The sequence below is a fragment of the Phyllostomus discolor genome, chromosome 9 (assembly GCF_004126475.2).
Source record: "Phyllostomus discolor isolate MPI-MPIP mPhyDis1 chromosome 9, mPhyDis1.pri.v3, whole genome shotgun sequence".
NCBI lineage: Eukaryota > Metazoa > Chordata > Mammalia > Chiroptera > Phyllostomidae > Phyllostomus > Phyllostomus discolor.
The window spans coordinates 59,982,171-60,001,753 of record NC_040911.2 but is presented as its reverse complement, the minus strand read 5'-3'; the positions used below and the strand labels follow the sequence as shown (position 1 = coordinate 60,001,753).

Genomic DNA, 19,583 nt, shown 5'->3' with positions numbered 1-19,583 from the left:
GCTGTACTTTATCAATCACTTTTTCAATGTCTATTGATATAATCATGTGATTTTGTCATTCTTTTTGTTTATGTGATATGTTATGTTTATTGACTAGCAAATGTTGTACCATCCTAGCATCCCTGGGATGAATCTCACTTGATCATGGTGTGTGATCTTTTTAATGTGTTGTTGGATGCAGCTTGCCAAAATTTTGTTGAAGATTTTATCATCTATGTTCATCAGCAATATTGGCCTGAAGTTTTCTTTCTTTATTGTGTATTTATCTTGCTTTGGGAATAGGATGATACTGACATCCTAAAAATAGCATGGGAGTCATCCCTCTTCTTGGATTTTGTGGAATAATTTGAGAAGGAAAGGGGTTAGCTTTTCCTTAAATATTTCATTAATTTTTCCTGTGAAAGTGTCTGTTACAGGGCTTTTGTGTGCCAGGAGGTTTTTGATTACTGCTTCAATTTCATTATCTGTTATTAGTCTGTTCAGGCTTTCTGCTTCTTTTCAACTCCATTTTGGAAGATTATATGTTTCTAGAAATTTGTCCATTTTACCAAGGTATTCAAATTTCTTGGCACATGGTTCTTCATAACAATTTCTTACAATCCTTTGTATTTTTGTGGTATCAGCTGTAAATTTTCCTCTTTCATTTCTGATATTATTTATTTCCATTCTCTGTTTTTTTTTTTTTTTCCTAGATGAATCTGGTTAATGGCTCATTGATCCTGTTTATCTTTTCAAAGAACAATCTCCTCAATTTATTGATCCTTGGGGTCGCTCTTTTAGTCTCTATGCCATTTAATTGTGCTCTGACCTTAGTTATTTCCTTCCTTCTATTCACTCTGGGTATTGTTTGCTGTTGTTCATCCATTCTTTTTTTTTTTTTTTTTGGAATCACATTTTTTTTTTAGATTTTATTTATTTATTTTTTTAGAGAGGGAAGGGAGGGAGAAAGAGAGAGAGAGGGAGAAATTTTCATCATCAATTTTCAACATCAATTTTCAGTTGCTGGGGGTCATGACTTGCAACCCAGGCATGTACCCTGACTGAGAATCGATCCTGTGACACTTTGGTTTGCAGCCCACACTCAATCCACTGAGCTATGCCAGCCAGGGCCTGTTCCTCCAATTCTTGCATATGTAAAGCTACATTGTTTATTTGAAATATTTCTATATATTTTGGTAGGCTTGTATTGCTATGTACTTCTCTCTCAGGACTGCCTTCACTGTGTCTCATAGGTTTTGGGTTTTTCTATGTTCACTTTTATTTGTTTCCAGAAACTTTTTAATTTCTTTCTTGATGTCATTGTTAACCCAGTCACCAATTAATATTATGCTATTCAATTTCCATAAATTTGAGTGCTTTTTGAGTTTTTTTCTTTGAAGTTGGTTTCTAGATTCAAGCCCTTAGAGCCTGAGAAAATGCTTGATAACACTTCAATTTTCTTGGATTTGTTGAAGCTTGTTTTGTATCCTATCATGTGGTTTATCTTTGACAATATTCCATATGTATTTGAAAAGAATGTGTTGTTTACTTCTCTGGGGTGAGTGTTTCTGTATATATCATATAAGCCCATTTGATCTAGTGCATGGTTCAGTGCCACAATATCCTGGATGATTCTGTTTTTTGTTTTGAAATACAATGTAGCTTTTACTAAGTAGAGGAAAATGGAATTTGACTGCATGATACAAAGAATCCAGTCTGAGGAGATACCATAAGAATTCTTCTCTATTCTGTGATCTATGAAGGCAAACTCAGGGGGCCTCCCTGATCTACACGGACATGTGGACAGTGACTTCTTCAAGTAGCTGGCTCCTCCTAGGGAACATGTGACAATCCCCTATAATCTCCAGGAGGCAAGGGGAGAGGGCATACCAGTTCTCACAGAACCACTTTCTAATTTATCTCATGGTGACTTTTAGGAATCTCTTACACCACTATTTAAAAATATCTGCAAAGAAGGTAGGGCAAAGGGCCGTGTAGACACTGTTGTGTGACAAATGGAATGTCTCTGTCCATGGAATCACAGTGGGTGACTCAAGGGTAATTAGGCATTGTATGAAGACAATGCCACACTTCCCCATGACCTGTCCAGTTAGTGTGGATAAACTTTCCTGGTTTGGCTTAGAGTCCATAGGTATAATCCCCAAAGTAATCTCACTGGATCTGGATCAGGTTGTGTGTCAGCATGTCATGTCTCTAGCTGTCATGAAAGGAAAGAGCCATGGTGAAGCAGGGCATAAAAATGCCCACCTGGATGCCATGCTGACTTCCCATTACCAGGAGTCCTGATAGTCTTTGACAGATGACTTAATGAAGTCATCTAGGTCCTGGCTTGTGTGTCTCAGTGGATTGAGTGCTGACCTTGAACCAAAGGGTCAGTAGTTTCATTCCTAGTCAGGGCACATGCCTGGGTTTTGGGCCAGGTCCCCAGTAGGGGGCACATGAGAGGCAACAACACGTGGATGTTCCTCTGTCTTCCCTTCCCCTCTCTAAAAATAAATAAATAAAATCTTTAAAAACATTATTTAAAAAAATAAGTTATACAGCAGTAGGTTTTGAAATTCTGGGTTTCAATCAAATGTATCTTTTATCTTTCCTAGAAATACACTTCTGATGATGCCGACCTCCTCCACATCAAGGCAATGCCACTGCAGTTGAGGATCCAACCTATCTCAGTGGCTGCCTATCTCAGGAGCATAAAGCCTTGAGCATAAGAGAAGATCTTGGATGCATAGAGGGCCTTTCCAATGTCCTCTAGGAATGATTTCTTATTTTCTTAATTAGATCTTTTGAGGCCCGTTCTACTTTTTTCTAGCTTTAATGATTTTGTCCTCCAGAGATGACAAACATTGGGCAAATACTGCTTCTTCAATGAGGGTGATGAGCACACCATACTTAGAGGCTGAGATGGCAACCCACTTCCCCATATCCTTCTGCCTCACACTGTCCCTGATCTTGGGAAGCAGGGGAATGCCATTTCTGTCTGGGAGTTTGAGGATATTGGCTGTGCTTTCAATCAGTAATGAGTATAGCTCTGTCATATTCCAGTCCTCAAATGCCTGTACCATCTCATCATGCTCCATGCCCAGGACATCCTACATCACATGGTAAACCTCATAGATCAGCTGCATGGCCCCATAATCAATCACATTGTGCAGCATCTTCATAAAGTGTCCTGCTCTCTCCTATCCCACCCAGTCACAGAAGGGCTGCCCAATTCTTACTGTTACAGCAATACCTTAGAAGATTACCTTGATGTGGGTCCAGGTTTCTTTGTTCACTCCGAGCATAGTGATGGGTCATACTGGGCCCCTTCTTCTCCACTGCTAATGGTGCTCCCCACAAACAAGATTCCCTTGGGCCTGAGGTCTTGACATTATCTAATGGTATCCCTATGCTCAGAGTTTCCTCCATCAATGATGATGTCACCCGTGTCCAACAATGGTACTAATTTTTCAATGAAATCATCAACAGTTTGACCAGCCTTCACAAGCAGTATGATCCATCAAGTCTTCTTCAGCTTCGAGACCATCTCTTCCAAGGAGTGAGCATGAACCGTTTTGGTTCCCTTTGCCTCATTAGCCAAGATATCATCAACTTCGGAGACTGTCCTATTGAAAATACAGACCAAAAAGCCGTGGTCTTTCATGTTCAAAATTAAGTTCTGACCCATGACAGGCAGTCCAATCAGTGCAATATCAGCTTGGGCCATGGTGGTGTCAGGGGCATTGTCAGTCTGTGAAGGAGAGAAGAGAGGCCAAGAGCATGGTACATATGGCATGATACCCAAGGTTGAGTTCCACTGGGTCCTTTGTTGATTCCTTGTCGGGAAGATCTATCCATTGTTTACAGTGGGATGTTAAAATCCTCTAGTATAAGTGTGTTTCTGTCTATATCTTTCTTGATGTCCTCCAAGAATTTTCTTATATATGTGGGTACTCCTATGTTGCATACATATATATATATGTTTACAATGTTTAAATCTTCCTTATGGATTCTTCTCTTGAGTATTATGAAATGTCCTCCTGTGTCTTTTTAATGGAATTTGTTTTGAAGTCTGTTTTGTCTCATATAAGTATTGCTACTCTGGCTTTTTTTTTTTCTTTTGTCTATTTGCTTGGAATATTTTTTCTAACCCTTCATTTTCATTAGGTCTTATTTTCTGAGGTAGGTCTCTTGTAGGCAACATATGTGTCAGTCATGTTTTCTTATCCATTCAGTTATCCTATGTCTTTTTATAAGGGTTTTTAATCCATTAACATTTAAGGTTATTATTGATAGATATTTATTCATTGTCATTTCCCCCTTTGTACCTGTATACATCTCCCTATCACTCATTTTCTTCATCTTCTTAAAGCAGTTCCTTAGCATGTCTTGCAATTCTAGTTTCCTGGAGGTGTGTGCTTTTAGTCTTCTTTTGTCTGAGAAGTTCCTTATCTTGCCTTTCATTTTAAATGAGACACTGGCTGAGTAGAGTAGTTTTCATTGCAGGTCGTTGCTCTTCATAACTTGTAGTATTTCTTGCCATTTTCTTCTGGCTTGTAGTGTTTCTGTTGAGAAGTCAGTTGCTAGCCTTGTCAGAATTCCTTTGTATGTTACTTTCTATTTCTCCCTTGCTGCCTTTAAGATTCCTTTAACAAAGGCCTGGAAAGAAGTATTTGAAGCAATGAAGGTCAAGGACCTACAACCAAGCCTACTGTATCCAGCAAAGTTATCACTTAGAATGGAGGGGCAGATAAAGTGCTTCCCTGATAAGGTCAAGTTGAAGGAGTTCATCATCATCAAGCCCTTATTATATAAAATGTTAAAGGGATTTAGCTAAAAAATATGAAAACTATGAACAGTAAATTAACAACAAACTCACAACTATCAACAACTGAACCTAAAAACAAAAATAAAAACTAAACAAACAACTAGAATAGGAACAAAATTACAGAAATGGAGATTGCATGGAAGGTTGTCAGTGTGGAGGGGAAGGAGAATGGGGGGGGAGGTACAAAGAATAAGAAGCATAAATGGTAGGCACAAAATACACAAGGGTGGTTAAGAATAGTATAGGAAATAGAGAAACCAAAGAAGTTATATATACAACCCATTGACATGAACTTAGAGGGCTGGGGAATGCTGGTTGGAAGAGGGATATGGGTGGAGGTGAAGAAAGTGGAGAAAAATGAGATAACTGTAATCACATAATCAATAAAACATACTTAAAGAAAGAAATAGAATCATCCCAGGGATGCAAGGATGGCACAATATTTGCAAATCAATAAATGTAATACATCACATAAACAAAACAAAAACCAAAAATCACATGATCCTAGCAATAGATGTGAAAAAAGCATTTCATAAGGTGCAGCACCCATTTATGATAAACATACCTAGCAAAGTCAGAATAGAGGGAGCATTCCTCAACATGATAAAGGCCATGTATGAGAGACGTTGAAACAACATCATACTTAATGGACAAAACTTTGAGCTTCTCCACTAAGATCAGGAACAATACAAGGATGTCTGCTCTCACCACTCCTATTGAACATAGTACTGGGAGTCCTAGCCACAGCAATCAAAGAAGAATAAAAAAATAAAAGGCATCTGAATTGGAAAGGAAGAAGCAAAACTGTCATTATTTGCAGATGACATGATAGTGTACATCGAAAATCCTGTAGACTCCACCAAAAAATTACTCAACCTAATAAGTGAATTTGACAAAACAGCTGGATAAAAAGTCAATATTCAGAAATCAAAGGCATCTTTGTATGCCAACAATGAAATATCAGAAAGAGACATCAGGAAAAAAATCCCATTTGATATAGCAACAAGAAAAATAAAGGACCTAGGAATAAATCTAACCAAGGAGTTAAAAGACCTACTCAGAAAACCACACGACACTGAAGAAAGAAATTAAGGAAGACAAAAACAAATGGAAACATGTTCCATGTTCTTGGATTGGAAGAATTAACATCAAAATGTCCATACTACCCAAAGTGATTTATAGATTCAATATAATCCCTATTAAAGTACCAATGCCATATTTCACAGACATAGAACAAACATTTCAAAAATGTATATGGAACCATAAATGACTGTGAATATTTGCAGCAATTTTGAGAAAGAAGAACAAAATAGGGAGGATCATAATACCTGATATCAAACTGTATTACAGGACCACTGTAATCAAAACATCCTGGTACTGGCATAAGAATAGACACATAGACTGATGGAACACAACTGAGAGCCCAGAAATAAAATCAAGTCTCTATGGTCAATAAATATTTGACAAAGGGGGAAGAAACATAAAATGGAGCAAAAATAGCCTCTTGACAGATGGTATTGAGAGACCTGGACAGCTGCATGCAAAAAAAAAAAAAAAAAAAGAAGAAAGAAAGAAAGAAAGAAAGGAAGAAAGAAAGAAAGAAAGAAAGAAAGAAAGAAAGAGATTTGATCACCAACTTATGCCGCACACAAAAATAAATTTGAGGTGGATAAAATACTTAAATATAATTCTTGACACCATAAAAGTCCTAGAGGAAAACATAAGCAGGAAAATCTCAGATATTCCATGCAGCAATGTTTTCACTCATATGTCCCCTAGATCAAGAGTCATAAAGGAAAGAATAAACAACTGGGACTTCATCCAATTAAAAAGCTTCTGCATGGATAAATAAAACATCATTAAAATAAAAATAGAACCAACTATATGGGAAAACATATTTGCCAATGATTACTCAGACAAGGGTTTCATCTCCAAAATATATAAAGAACTCACAGGGCTCCACTCCAGGAAGACAAACAACCTAATTAAAAAATGGGTAAAAGACTTGAATGGACACTTCTCCAAGGCAGACATACAGAGGGCCCACAAACCTATGAAAAGATGTTCAGCATCACTAGCCATCAGAGAAATGCACATTAAAACCACAATGAGATACCACTTCACATCCATCAGAATGGTTATCATAAACAAATCAACAAAAAACAAGTGTTGGACAAGATTTGGAGAAAAGCGAACCCTAGCACACTGTTGGTGTGAATGCAGACTGGTGTAGCCACTGTAGGAAACAGTATGGAATTTCCTCAGAAAACTAAAAACTGAACTGCCTTTGACCTGGCAATTCCACTGCTGGGATTATATTCTAAAAACCCTGAAACAGAGATCCAAAAGAGCCTATCACCCCAATGTTCATAGTCTCACAATTTATAATAGCCAAGTGCTGGAATCAATCTAAGTGCCCATCAAGAAAGGAATGGATCAAAAACCTGTGGTACATTTGCACAATGGAATACTATGCAGCGGAAAGAAAGAAGGAGCTTCTGTCATTTGCAACAGCACGAATGAACTGGAGTGCATTATGCTAAGTGAAATAAGCCAGGCCATGAGGGATAAATGCCATGTGACCTCAACTTTAAGTGGAACCTAATCAACAAAACAAACAAGCAAGGAAATATAACCAGAGACATTGAAATTAAGAACAATTCAACGGTAACCATAGGAGAGGCAAAAGGGATAATGGGGGGAATAGTTTTCAGTAAGAACTATTAAGGATACATGGACAAAATCTAGTGGAGGTGGAAGCAGGGAAGGAAGAGGGGATGGCTGGGGTTGGGGAAATTGGTGGGGGGGGTGAATGCAGAAACTGTAATTGAACAACTCAGTAATTTAAAAAAGAAATAAACAATATTATAAAGGTGGGGGTAAGGGCTATTGGGGGTCAAAAGAGACTTCAGAAAGAGAAGTAAACTAATGCAATGCAATGTGTGGGTTCAAACAAAACAACTGTAAAAAGGCATTTTGGGGACAAATGTGAAAAGTTTCAAAAGGGCTGTTTAATCAGATGATATTAAATCTTTGTTAATGTATAATGGTGTTTTAAATCCTCATATATTATAAACAACCTGACATATTTATGGATAACATGGATTTGCTTTAAATGTGCCACCAAAACTAAAGATGTGGGGATGGAATAGATACAATGAGATTGGCAAAATTTGATGACTGTTGAAGGTGGTTAATGAGTACATAAAGTGCATTTTATTATTTTACAATTTTATATGTTTAAAATATTCCTTAATAAATATACTATTAAAAGAAAAGAAATTGTCTTTGAGAGGCTGGACAAGAGAGAAATAGTAAGAGTGGAGAAAGGAAACAAGTTGTATCAAGAGATAAAGCAAAATTTAAAATGAAAACAATAAGTGGAAAGGAAAAGGCAAAATGAGGTAAGAGTAGGGAGGAGCAAAATATGAGAATTGAAATAAAGTATAATATGAATCTAATTACTTAATATACACAAACTTGAATGGCAGGAAATGAATATTAAGAAACTCTGTAGGAAAGGAAAATATCACAAATCATGGAGAAGACTGCCTGATCAAAATGGCTACTATGGTATAGAGGATGACTTAGCACTAGAATCCTGGCAGCTCCTCTCTCCCCAAAGCCTCTGTCTGTAGTCTCTCCTCAAGTGTCTCTAGTCCACTATGCTCCCCCCTCCTTGCTGGAGGCTAGGGTAAAAGGCTGCAAACGAAAATTTGTGCATTGGATCTTTATTCAGCTCTTTGCATCTCTAGCCATCTGTCTCTGGCAGAGAGAAACCCTGATGCTTTTCACAGATGGATGTTATCTATGTACTTTTTGAGCTCTGATGTTGTAGGCTGGGGAGCTCATCTTGGGGTTTAGACCACATAATTCAAAAGGGGATCACCCTGGCCACTGAAATATCCCTCTGGCACCTCAGCGGCCACCCATGGGTGCCTAGCCAGCCCTCTCATGTCTCCACCGCACTCCCTACCAGTCATGTTGTGTTGAAGCTGTTTCTTCAGTCTGTCTATGGTTATAAGGCTTCTCTCTCACTATTGTTTAGTTGTTTATTCTGGATGATTTCCTCACGATTCAGTTGTAATTCCAGATTGATCCCAGGAGGAGGTTAGTGTGACTTCCACTCACTCCTCCACCGCCTTGGATCCCTCAGCTAAGTCCCTTTAACATTTCATAGAGTAATGCTTTGGAGATGATGAACTCCTGTAGTTTTTTCTTCTTGGGAAGCTTTTCATTTGCTCTTGAATTCTAAATTATGTATTTGCTGAGTAGAGCAGTCTTGGATATAGGTCAGTGCTTTTCATGACTACGAATATTTCTCGTCAATCCATTCTAGCCTGTAAAGTTTCCTTTGAGAAATCAGCTGACAGTCTTATGGATGAGAACTGACCTGTAGGTAACTAACTGCTTTTCTCTTCATGCTTTTAAGATTCCCTCTATTTTTAACCTTTGGCATTTTAATTATGATGTGTCTTGGAGTGGGCCTCTTTGCATCCATCTTGTTTAGGACTCTTTGTGCTTCCTAAACTTGCATGTGTATTTCCTTCTCCAAATTAGGGAAGTTTTCTTTCATTATTTTTTTTCATTAGATTTCCTATTTCTTGCTCTTTCTCTTCTTCCTGCACTCCTACAATACAAATGTTGGACCTCTTGAAGTAGTCCCAGAGGCTGCTTATACTATTCTTTTTTGTAATTCTTTTTTTCTTCTTGTTCTGATTGGTTGTTTTTTTTTTTCTTCCATATGTTCCAAAACATTGATTTGATTTTTGGCTTCATTCACTCTACTGTTGTTTCCCTTTAAAGTGTTCTTCAACTAGTGTATACTTCATTTCTGACTGGATATTTTTAATTCTGTTGAGGTCCTCACTACGTTCCTTGAGTATTCTTATAAGTGGTGTTTTTTGTTAGTCATTTTTAAAAATTTATTTTTAGAGAGAGGAAGGGAGGGAGAAAGAGATGGAGAGAAACATCAATGTTCAATACATATATTGATAGGTTGCCACTTGCACATCCCCAACTGGGGACCTGGCCTGCAACTCTGGCATATGCCCTGACTAGGAATCAAACCAGTGACCTTTCAGTTAGCAGGTTGGCACTCAGTCCACTGAGCCACACCAGCCAGGACAGCAGTGTTTTAAACTCTGCATTTGATAGATTGCTTATCTCCATTGTGTTTAGTTCTTTTTATGAAGTTTTGATCTGTTCTTTCATTTGAGCCACTCTTTTTTGTCTGCTCATTTTGGCAGTTGTCCTGTGTTTGTTTGTATGAATTAGGTAGAACTGCCATGACCACTTCTCTTGGTAGTGTGGCTTAATGTAGTAGGTATCTGGTAGGTTCCAGTGGCATAGCCTCCCCTATGACCCAAACTGGGTACTCAAATTATGCTATTCATGCGGGGTGAATACATCCTTCTCTAATAGTTGAACTTTAACTTTTGGCAGGTCAATGGGAAAGATTTACCCAGGCCATTCAGTTGCAAGTATTGACTGTGACCACTGACAACAAATCTCTGCCCTCTGTGGAGAATCAGCCATGAAGCAGCACAGTGGGGATGCTTCTATGTGGTCAGTAGCCGTCCATTGGGTGTGTGGGCCCTGAGTTTTCCAGGTTGCTCAGGCCCATTTCAGCCCCCACCTGTGTTTTTCCTGGGACCACACTGACTGGGCTATAAAGCAAATTGAGATGGCTGATACTTGTGCTTGGCTTGGAGATTTCCAGGCAAAGACAAGCTGTGAATCTAGGCTGGCTGTTGCTAGTGCCAGGCCCGGGGCCAATTAACAAGAGGTATGGGAGCTGGTGGTTCATGTTGGCTGTTGCTTGTTTGAAAATATTTAAGAAGTTCTAAAGCATGAGTGAAGATTAGCCATTCATATGGAAAATTCACTGTCAATAGCTATAAGCTGTGTGTGCCTGAGCCACAATGGATCACAGGCTAGTGCAAACAGTGTTAGTCAGTTTGATGGAGTCTCAGATATGGCACTAGCCTACTTGCTCTGTAGCTGCATGTGGGGAAGGCTCAGTAAAAGGGCAATTGCCTCTGCCCATATTTCTGTCTAGGAGAAAGCTATCCCTCAGCTCTTGCCTTGATTCCAGTCACTTCAGTACCTCCCTGTATGCCACTGGTGCCTTTCAAGCTGCTACCCTGATGATAGAGCTCAGATGGAGTGAGTATAAGTCCATGTGTGTTCTTTAAGAGGAACTGTTTGGGACTCCAGAAGTTTCTTCTGATTACTCAATCTTCACTGATTTTTGTAGCTAGAAGTTATGAGGACTTATTTTCCTGGCACTGCAATCCTAAGGTCAAGGGCCTGGGGTGGGACTGGGACTCTTGCTCCTGAGATAGCCTTCTGAATTTTTATCCAGCACATGTGGGTGTGGAACAAGCCCACTCTGCATCTCCACCCCTCCTACCAGTCTGGATGGATGTGGTTTCTTTAACTCCATAGTCTTTAGGCTTCCACTCTACTTGATTTCTGATGGTTCTGAGTGATGGTTGTTCTATAATTTAGTTGTAATTTTGATGTGGTTGTGTGGAAGCTAGCCATGTCCATCTATGCTGCCATCTGGACTAGAAGAAGGGACTCTCTTTATTTTATAAATTGACTCTTTAAAAAACTAGAAATGTGGTGATAGAATTCATTCAAATTCCACTTAACCTTACCAATCCCTCAAACCCCTCCATTATCTCAAAATGCTTGCAAATATTGTAAAAGATGAGGGCACAGGAAACATAGCTGTCTTGACATAAAATACAGAAAAAGATTAAGTAGTAATTACCCTAGACTTCTGATAATTGACAAGTATACTTCAAAACTCATAGGGAAAAAAGTTACATTCCTTCTCTGTCCCTTGAAGATGTAAATCTTATCATGTCTTTGAAATGTAAACACACCAACAGGCAACACAGCATACAATCACAAGAGACAAAAGAATAAAAAATGGGAAAGGAGACTTTGTAAAATTCAAACTACTATGTAAATTATCTTGCAAAAAATTTAGTTCACAGCCTCTATGAGATTATTTATCAAAGACAAATACAAATCTTAAAAAACTCTTCTCTACAAATACTAATAAAATGCTATAACCATGTAAGTGAGTAACCTTAATTTGTTATGTCTGCCAGAGACACAATTTGGATCCAACTGTTATTTATAAACTAGTGAATTCTACTGTGACAGCTGATTCATGGCTAAAATTTTGGAACAGAAGCTAAATGGTCTCTGTTTATGTACATCTGTGTGTTTACATATGTTTATGAATATATGATATGCATATGTGATTTGTTTTTCTACATCCAGATGATATTGCCAAAATCAGTTTATTAAAAAGCTCTATTTAATTTACTTAAAGAAAAAATAAGCACTTATCGATTAAAATATATATATTAAGATTTATTTATTTATTAAAGAGGGGAAAGGGAAAAAGAAGGGGAGAAACATTGATGTGAGAGAAAAATTGATCAGTTGCCTCTTGTATATTTCCCAACTGGGTACTGAACTCACAACCCAAGCATGTGCTTTGACCAGGAATTGAACTGGTTACCTTCGAGGGATAATGTCCAATCAACTGGGCCACACCAGTCAGGGCTCAAATATAATAGTTTTAAACTTTCATAAATACAATATTAACTACCCTAAATGCTTTTCAGGTTCATATGATCTGAGGTAACCTTTAATAAATAAAAGCTAGTTTGTTGATTTATTAAAATAGGTATGCCTTCAGAGACATCAGCATTTCATATAATGCACACAAAAAATACTTTTGTTCTCACTTGGTTTTTTAGCCAAATGCTCTCTCTTCCAAAATTTGTCAGCAAAGAAAATAACATAGATGATGGATAGCTGTTTTAATGCCTGCTGAAATTTTCATGAGTGATCTAAATATTATTAAGAAAATGTGAATTATGTAAATGTGAGTGGGATAGAAGTTTATAACTTTTCAACAATAATTATGTTTTATGGTATGTCTACTTAAATAGTTACCCAATTCTTTTTGTAACTTGAAAATCTAAGATGTTGCTAGGTTAAGTTAAATAATGAACAGTCACTGAATATCTAAATCATCTCCAAATAAAATAAAGTATTAATTAATGAACGTAGGTTTCTTCCACCTTTGTCTTCTTATTATAGAGAAACTAGAGATATTTGGCTATGTCAGTAAACATATTAGGGAACATGTCAAGTATGAGAAAGGTTATGCTTTAAATGTAATTAAAAAATTGCCAATATACAGAATGCTAGTGTAATGGTTTACAATTACTTAATTTTTCATTTTCACTAAAAGTTAAAAGTTCTAAGAGTTAATATTCTAATTAATATATGTAATTAAAACTTACAAATAATATGACAAACATCTCTATGTAAAAAAATAAGATGAGTTTGGTTAAGAAAATATATGAGGTTTGAAGATGTATTTTTGTTAAAGGAAATGAATGTAATTTTGTCCTAAAGTTAAAACTGGTTATTTTAAAATGGAAAGAGGAGAATTAAAGTCAACCTAAATAAATATAAGAGATTGGGAGGAGAGGGAATTTAATTATGTGTAGTCAAGCTGTCTATAAATGGAATACATTTATTATAAGGGCTTTAAAAATAAGCTTTACTAATAATTCTGGTCAAGATGGTGGTGTGGGTGAACATTGTGCTTTCCTCCTTGTATGAGCAAATCAAAATTACAAGTAAATTATACAACAACAACCCTTGAGAACCACCTGAAGTCTAGCTGAGCAGAAGTCCTATAACTAAGGATATAAAGAAGAAGCCATTTGGAGACTGGTAGAAGTGTCACAGAAGTGAAACAGGTTGGTCCCACACCCATGTGTGGTGGTTAAGAATCAGCTGTGAAGGGGCAAGAGATTTCAGCCCCACACTTCACTTCCCAGCTGGGACACCAATGTCAGAAGAGGATTCCTCAAAACAGATCACTGTGAAAATTAATCCAGGTGAGATGGAGGTCTTTGGAGTCTTAAACATCCCTCAAAAGGGTCCATGCACAGACTCACTTTCTCACAAACACTTGATTAAATTCCAGAGAAGGGATATCAGCTTAAAAAGCACCCAGGGACATAAGAGAAGAACACAGTTTTCTGGCTTCAGAGTGAGAGATGAAAGGAGCAAACCTCTCTAGGGCTGAATGCTGGCAGGTGTCATTGTTCCTTTGTTGTGCTATCTCCCCACACAGCCTTCAGGCATAGGAGAGCTCCAAGACAGATTTTCATCAACTGGAATAACACTCTTTGAGACCTTGCCCATACAATTTGCATATGATGCCCACATCTTTCAGAGATTAATTCATACAAATGGCAAGGCTAAGCTCATGCAGGGAATTTTTTTTTTATTGTTGTTCAATTACAGTTGTCCCCATGTTCCCCCCCAATACTCTCCCCTTACCCTACCCATCTCCACCTCCCACATTCAGTCCTCCAATCCTTTTGTCTTTGTTCATTGGTCCTTTATACATGACCCTTGATGACTCTTCCCCATATTTTCCCTGTCTCCCCTTTCACCCTCCCCTCAGGTTACTATCAGTTTGTTCTTTATTTCCATGCCCCTGGTTCTATTTTGCTCACATGTTTATTTTGTTGTTTAGGTTCCATTTATAGGTGAGATCATATGGTATTTATCTTTAAATGTCTGGATTATTTCACTTAGAATAATGTTCTCCAGTTCCATCCATGCTGTTTCAAAGGGCAGGAGTTCATTCTTTATTTCTACTGCATAGTATTCCACTGTGTAAATGTACCAGTGTTTTTTGATCCACTTCTATACTGATGAGCACTCAAGCAGTTTCCAGCACTTGGCTATTGTGAATTGTGCTGCTATGAACATTGAGGTGCATAAGTTCTTTTGAATTGGTGTTTCAGGATTCTTAGGGTATCATCTCAGCAATGGAATTGCCAGGTCAAAAGGCAGTTCCATTTTTATTTTTTTGAGGAAACTCCATACTGTTTTCCACAGTGGCTATACCAGTCGGCATTCCCACCAAGAATGTACTTGAATTCCCATCTCTCCACAACTTCACCAGCACTTGTTGTTAGTCGACTTGTTTGTGATGGCCTTTCTGACCAGTGTGAATTTTCTCAAAATTTCACAAGGGTTTATAAACTCTAAACAAGCAGCAGCTGGCCTCAGCATGCCCTGTACCACTTGCTAAGGAGCCCTAAGTCTTGCACTAGTGGCAGCCAACCTTAGTTTATAGCACAACAACTCCTAGGTAGTGCCAAGCTCAGTAGAGGCAGTTACAAACTGTAATTCATTTTGGAATTTTTACCAGGTGTCTCTCGGTCAGAAACAAGCAGTGGCTGATATTGGCTTACACTGAAGCCCCTTCCAAGAGGCCCCAAAACTAACACACCTGGCAGGTAGCTTCAGACAATACCTGAGCACTGCCCAATTAGAGCTACAAACTAAATACCCAAAGGATAGCCTAGGCAAACACCAAAACATGCTAAGTGATATCTGCTCTTTGGGGTTAGTCCCTGCATAACAGCTTGTCTGCTTAAGTCATGGCCAGCCCTTATAACCAATCAGCCTGAACATTAATCCTACCCACCGTGTGCCAACAGCAATCAAAGTTCAGCTACAACAGGAGGGCACACAAACTACACAAGTCATACCCCTGGAGCACTTGGCACAGGTAAACAGGGGTACTGCAACACTGGGCCCCACAGGATGTCTACTACATGAGCCCACTCTGCCAACCTTGGGAAATAAGGTAGATTTACCTAATGCACAGAAAGAAACACAGGGTGGCAGCTGTTGTAATATGACAAGACAAAGAAACATGTTCCAAATGTAAGAACAGGACAAAGCTCCAGAAAAAAGAGCTAAAAAAATTAAGGCAAGCAATCTACCAGATATAGACTTCATTACACTGGTTATAACAATGTTTAATAGACATGGGGGAGAATAGGTGATTTCAGTGAGAACTCCAAAAAAATGGTAAGAAACAAAAAAGGATATAGAAACCATGAAAAACAACCAGTCAGAAATGAAGAATACAATAACTGAAATGCAGATTAAATTAGAAGAAATAAACAGCAAATTAAATGAAGCAGAAGATTGAATCAGTGATTTTTAAGACAAGGTAGCAGAAAACACTGAGTTGAAATACCAAAAAATAATTTAAAATATTTGAGGATAGTTTAAGGGACCTCAGAGACAATATCAGGTGTAACAACATTTGTATTATAGCAACACCAGAAGGAGAAGAGAGAGCAAGGGATAAAAACCTACTTGAAGGAACAATGACTAAAAACTTTTCTAAGCCAGTGAAGAAAATAGACATAGACATAAATTCCCAAACAAGATGAATCCAAAAAGGCCCACAAGGACACATCATAGTTAGAGCGGCAAAAGTTAAAAGAAAATAGAGCTCTGGCTAGGTAGCTCAGTTGGTTAGAGCATCATCTTTATACAGTAAGGTTGTGGGCTCAATACCCAGTCAGGGCACATATAAGAATCAATCTCTCTCTTTTAAGTTAATAAATAAAATAATTAAAAAGACAAGGATAAAATCTAAAAAGTAGCAAGAGAAAAGTAATTAGCTATGTAAAAAAGAGCTCCCATAAGACTAAAAGATTATTTCCCAAAAGAAACTTTGCAGGCCAGAGGGATTGGCACAAAATATTCAAAATGATGAAAAGCAAGAACCTAATCCAAGATTACTCTATATAGCAAGGCTATCATTTAGAATAAAAGGAAAGATAAAGTGTTTCCTGGATAAGAAAAGGCTGGAACTCATTACCACCAAGCCAGTACTACAGGAAATGTTAAAGGGATTCTTTAACAGAAAATAATATAAAAAATAAGAATAAGGAAATATTGCAAAGAAATAAAGTTTCCATTGAAAGAAGCAAACACATAGTAAAAGCAGTAAATCAACCAACACTAAAGTTGTTACAAGAATTAAAAGGCAAAAAAAGTAGGAATATCATGCATAATTACAACAGTAAATTAAGGGATACACACAAACACACAAAATACATAACATATATGACAAAGCAAAACCATGGAGGGGTGAATAATATTGGTACTGAATTTAGAATGTGTTTGAAATTAAGTATCTATCAACGTAGAATAATCTGCTATAAACATAGCTGGTTATATATGAAACACTTGGCAACCACAAATTAAAAGTCTACAAAAGAGATTCAAGAGAAAGGAACCCAAACACAACACTACAAAAGGACATCAATGTACAAGAGGAGAGAGCAAGAGAACAAGAAAGAAACAAAGAACTACAAAAATCAGGAAACAATAAAATGGAAGTAACTGCTTGCCTCTCAATAATTATTTTATCATTTAAAGATTTTATTTATTTATTTTTAGACAGAGGGGAAACAAGGGAAAAAAGGGGGCAGGGGAAACAATGTGTGGTTTCCTCTCATGTGCCTGCTACTTGGGACCTGGCCTGCAAACCATGTGTGTGCTCTGATTGGGAATTAAAAAGGCAATCCTTTGGTTCACATACTGGCACTCAATCCACTAAGCCACAGCAGACAAGGCCTATTAATAATTACTTTAAATGTACATGGAGTAACCATTCAAATCAACAGACAAGTGAACAAAGATGTGATACATATATACAATTTTCATATATATAATAAAATACACATATACAAGAAAATGAAGTGTTACCATTTGTGACAGCATGGATGGATCTAGAGGGTGTCATGATATGTGAAATAAGTCAGAGAAAGACAAGTGCCATATAATTTCACTTACATGTGAAATCTAAAAAACAAAATAAAATAAAAACAAACTCTAATGTACATAGAAAAAAAATTGATGGTTAGATATTTAGAGGGGCTTGGTGAAAAAGGTTATGTAATTCAAATGTACAAATTAGAAGTTACACAAGTCATGAAAATGTAAAATACAGCTTAGAGGATATAGTAAAAAATATTGTAATGATATATGGTGCCAGGTGAATGCAAGGCTTATTGTATGGATAGCTTTGTAAGTTATATAAATATCTAACCACCATAGTATATACCTGAAACTAACATAATATTGAATGTCACCTTTCATTAAAAATAAAACAATTTTAAAAAATAAAAATAAGCTTTAATTAATAGAGAAAGGTAAAGCTAAAATTTTATTTTACCTCCTGAAAGAACAAAGCTTTCTTAAATTATTAGTCAGCCATTGATAAGGTTATAAAAATTTTCCTGTATCTTTTAAGAAATCTGTGTAGAAAAATAAAGATTCTGAGCTCTGGCTGGTATGGCTCAGTGGATTGAGTGCCAGCCTGAGAAACAAAGGGTGATGGGTTCGATTCCCAGTCAGAGCACATGCCTGGGTTGTGGGCCAGGACCCCAATAGGGAGCATGTGAGAGGCACCACACACTGATGTTTCTCTCTCTCTCTTTCTCCCTCCCTTCTCCTCTCTCTAAATATAAATAAATAAAATCTTCACAAAAATAAAACAAAGATTCTGAGTTTTATCAAAATAATTTCCTACGCTTCATGTAGTCTTTATCAGATGTTTGATTATTTAAGAAAATAACCTTCTCTATTAAAACTTCTTTTTACAATTATGTAACATTTGTATTTACCTTTGAAGTCTTTATTAATAGGGTTAAATAAATATTTTTTTTCACAGTGACTCATGGTACTCTTTAACTCACTGTTCTGAAACATTTTTTTATTGTTGTTCAAGTAGAGTTGTTTCCATTTGCTCCACCTCAGTTTCCACATTTGATCCTAACCCCTTTTGGTTTTGCTCATGTGTCCTTTATACATGTTCCTTGATGACCCTTCCCCTTCTCCTCTTATATCCCCTCCCACCTCCCCTCTGGTTACTGTCAATTTGTTCTTAATTTCACTGTCTGTGGTTATATTTTGCTTGCCTGATTGTTTTGTTGATTAGGTAGCACTTATAGGTGAGATCACATGGTATTTGTCTTTCAATGCCTGGCTTACTTCACTTAGCATAATGCTCTCCAGATCCATTCATGCTGTTGAAAAGGGTAGGAGCTCCTTTTTTCTCTCTGCTGCATAGAATTCCATTGTGTAAATGTACCATAGTTTTTTGAACAGACACTTCTCCGAGAAGGATATAAAGAGGGCCCAGAGACATAAAAAACTGCTCAGCATCACTAGCCATCAGAGAGATGCAAATTAAAACTACAATGAGATACTAGTTAGAATGGCCATCATAAACAAATCAATAAACAAATGTTGGAGAGAATGCAGAGAAAGGGGAACCCTAGTGCACTGTTGGTGTGAATGCAGACTGGTGCAGCTACTGTGGAAAACAGTATGGAATTCCCTCAGAAAACTAAAATGGAACTGCCTTTTGACCCAGCAATTCCACTGCTGGGATTCTACCCTAAGAGCCCCAAAACACCAATCCAAAATAACCTATGCACTCAATGTTTATAGCAGCACAATTTACAATAGCTAAGTGCTGGAAACAACCTAATTGCCCATTAGTAAATGAGTGGACCATCAAAATTTTTTGAAGAGGCTATTTTTGCTCCATTTTATGATTCTGTATCCTTTGCAAAATATTAATTGACCAAAGTAGCTTGGATTTATTTCTGGGGATTCTATTCTGTTCCATTGATCTATGTGTCTGTTTTTATGCCAGTCGCAGCCTGTTTTGATTACAGTGCCCTTGTAATACTGTTTGATATCAGGCATTGTGATCCCTCCTAGTTCTTCTTTCTCAAAATTGATGCAGCTATTCAGGTTCATTTACAGTTCCATATAAATTTTTTGAAATGTTTGTCCTATATCTGTGAAGTATGCCATTAGAACTTTA

At 37.3% G+C, this 19,583-nt stretch overlaps 1 pseudogene; it reads right to left on the bottom strand.

Moving 5' to 3' along the window:
• Nucleotides 1-2,522: 2,522 nt before the first annotated feature.
• Nucleotides 2,523-3,870, bottom strand: LOC114506045 (annotated as a pseudogene).
• Between the last annotated feature and the right edge of the window lie 15,713 nt (nucleotides 3,871-19,583).